Genomic DNA, 3612 nt, shown 5'->3' with positions numbered 1-3612 from the left:
TTATTGCATAGCAGAGTAACACGAGTTGTTTGGCAAGACATCAGAGGGGAAAAACATCCCGACTCATCCATCAGATACATTTGGACCCATTAAGTAGGAGATGCAGTTTACAGTTAAGCAGTTTGCAAGGAATATATAGAAGAAGAAAAAAAATGATCAAATAGACCAGCAACACAAGTAAGAAAAACAGCTAAAACATTTAATTAAGACATATTACAACTTTAGCCATAGCTCTATGGATGGCAACATAAGTCCACTTGTCGCTCCGTCACTTTAGTCAAGACCACCACATCTCAACAACTGTTGGATGGATTATCAAGACATGTTGTACAAAGGAGCAAGATGCCCAGATGGGTTAATCCATACTGACTTTAATAATCCCCTGACTTCTCCTTTCGCCCGACCAGGAGGTTGATTTGTATGTTTTGAGAAAAATGTCTCAACTACTCGATGTCATGATATCTGGTGGAGTTACCTATCAGCAGTTCAATCAGGAGAGACTGGTATTTAGAGTTTAACAATAATTTATTACAATTGCATGTTAAAATAGTGCAAAGTCGTTGGAGATTGGACTCCATCCTGAATTAGGATAAGCAAGGGGTAGAGATGCTGGTATCTGCGAAGGCCGAATCCCCCCACATATCGACCAGTCAGTGGCCTACTTGGAAAATTACCCATACACTTAACATTATTTTGGATGATTACAAAGAAATTACATCATATATGTTTTTTTTTATAACATTTGAAGCCTGGATGGACACATTGAATAAAATGATATAACTACAGAGCCTTTAGGAATGAATGTCAACAGAGACCACACAATAAAGAAACTGGAATCAGAGGGTAAAATTAGTATGAACTATATTGTAGAAATGAACAGAACAGAACATACGATGTGGTGTGAACATCAGTGGTATCAGTAGTGTTGCATGTGTGTGTGTGTGTGTGTGTGTGTGTGTGTGTGTGTGTGTGTGTTTGTGTGTAGGGGTGTTGAAGGTGCATAACAAAATAATAAGTTAAGTAACAGAACCTAAACTAACTCTGCTGGCCCAGGTGCATTATAGTCACATGGTAATAAAAAACAATATCAGTATACTCATGTGTTATTAACTACATGAGTAGTTTTTGCAGCAGCTCCATCTTTTCTGCAACACCGTCTATGATTTTCTCACCGTCCAGCATCTGCAAAACACCTGTCTGAGTATCCATCAACATAAAAGCCTCCAGGTGCTGTTGAGAGAGTGAGCTCCTGAGCCTGTTTGATATATTTCAGCATAGAAAAGCTTCGCTCGCATAGTACCTGTATGACAGAGAGGGTGAGCAGGAACCTATATGCAAGGCCTATGATGTGGTGTGCTGTCAGGAGTTTGTACTGCTTCAGAACTCGGTAGCAACAGATTGGACAGTCCTAGCAAGATGAACACCTTTTGTAAACCATCTCTGCCTCATCTTCAGCATCCTCCGGCTCGGGTTCTGTTGTCTTGGCAGCCTTAAAAACTGCTGTCATTAAACCTCTTCTAAAGAAGAGCAGTCTTGATGCCACAGTACTGAACAACTACCGGCCCATATCAAACCTGCCATTCTTAGGCAAAGTCCTAGAGAAGGTTGTGTACCAACAGCTTACTGACTTTCTCCTGTCTAACAATGCATTTGATACTTTCCAATCAGGTTTTCTCCTGCTGGTCCAGAGTCAGGACTAAACACGGTGAGGCTGCGTTTCAGTTTTATACTAAAATCTGGAACAGTCTTCCAGAATATGTGAGACAGGCCTCAACTCTGACAATGTTTAAATCCAGGCTGAAAACGGTTCTATTTGACAACTGAAAGTATTTTATATGCACTCTTCGCTTTTAATATAATTAATATATTATTATTTTTATGTTTTTATGGAATGATTTTATTTGCCTGTTTGTAATTGTATGTAGCTGTAAAGCTCTTTGAATTCCATTGTGTATGAATTGTGCTCTATAAATAAACTTGCCTTGCCTTGCCTTACTCAAATACTGCCTTCAGCCTATCCCACTGTCGTGACAGACTTTTGAGCTCGCTTTGTAACTCGGCCGTTGTTGCTCTGTCATCAAATGGCAGCAAACACTTGCTCAACTTTTGGAGTGCTGTCTCTGGGAAACTATCGCCATGAGATGTCACCTGGCTGAAGGTTTTCGGGTCCAGAAGTGCCAGATCAGCATACAAAGTGCCATTCTTTAGGAAACGCTGGTGCATGCTTCCTGCGACTGTGTCCATGATTCGATTGTTGATCTCAATCTTATCATGTTTCGGGCATCAGTCACAGCCTCATCTCGGGACCTCTCTCCAGCATTGATTTCTTCCTTCTTCCCTGTTTCAGTGGCAGAGTGTTCTCCACTTACAGCTCAGTCTCCTCACTCAGTAGTTGATTGTTGGCCCACTGGACGAATTTGTCGGCCACTGTCTTGACACTCTGAAAATCTCTGGTCTTATCCTTCAGCTCTGCTTCTTCAGCCGCAACCATCTGTTGAGCTGTCAGGTTGTCCATTCCACTAGTCTGAAGTTATTTAGAGACTTGTGACGTGACCTGGAAAATTCGGAGGAAGATCTGAGCTTTAAGTATAGTTTCATACTTCCACACAATGTATCCCTGTGCATTGACTCGTGCCATGGCATTGATGGTCTCTCCATCTTGAATGGCTGAGAGGGTGTGGAGAACATCAACATACAGGGCCACATCTGGCTTTCCAAAAGATCCAAACACCTTTGTCACAGCTGCATCTTTGGACCATGCAGAGAGTGAGGTGTTCCTTGAGACAGACATCATCATTTCCCAGTAAAACTATCATTACCAAAAGGTTACCATGGTCAATGGTGTCATCATCAAGTGTGTATGCTGCCTCTCCCTGCTTGCCACTGTAGCTCAAACCTTTTTTGCAGATGAGCTTCATCACATCTATAATGCGCTCCAACACTCCCATGAGAAGGTCCTGGATTGTGCTTCTTGAGGATCTGAGGAAATATGCCTCAGCGCAACCTCTAGGTGGCTCTTCTCATGCTCTTCAACTCTGGTGTACATGTGTGAGGTTGGACATGCCAGTGATGAAAGAGCTGCTTTCTTTGGGATTAGCAAAAGCCAGACAAAGGGAACAGAAGAGGGCTTCTTTGTCTTGACTGTATGATAGCCATTTATTGTTTGTGCCATCTTTGCAAAAAAAAGCTCTCTGCACTACAGCCTTGTCTGCCTTCTGCTGTGGATGAAAACGGAATAAGAGGTCTAATGTGTCTGACGTCGTCCTGGTGAAATAATCAGAATCTTGGCCTTCACTTTCTGTGTCATCATGCCCTTAACTAGCCCTGTCATCTTGGCCTTGACTATCCCTGTCACTGTCATCTTCAGCCTACATGAGTGGTAAGTAGGGATTATTATATTAGTATGTTAAACCATTCACTCAACAATATTAACAAACTATGGTAGTATTTAGTAAAAAAAAGTACACTTAAGTACATTAAATGTAAGTGTACTAAGTATACTTTTTGTACTTAACTTTCCACTATTGGTTAGTACACTCAAAGTGTATTTGATAAGTATACTTTAAATGCATGTACATGTATACATGTAAACACAGATTGAAATACACTATT

This window comes from Cyclopterus lumpus, chromosome 16, assembly GCF_009769545.1.
Source record: "Cyclopterus lumpus isolate fCycLum1 chromosome 16, fCycLum1.pri, whole genome shotgun sequence".
NCBI classification, from domain to species: Eukaryota; Metazoa; Chordata; class Actinopteri; order Perciformes; family Cyclopteridae; genus Cyclopterus; species Cyclopterus lumpus.
Note: the sequence above shows the minus strand (reverse complement) of the source record.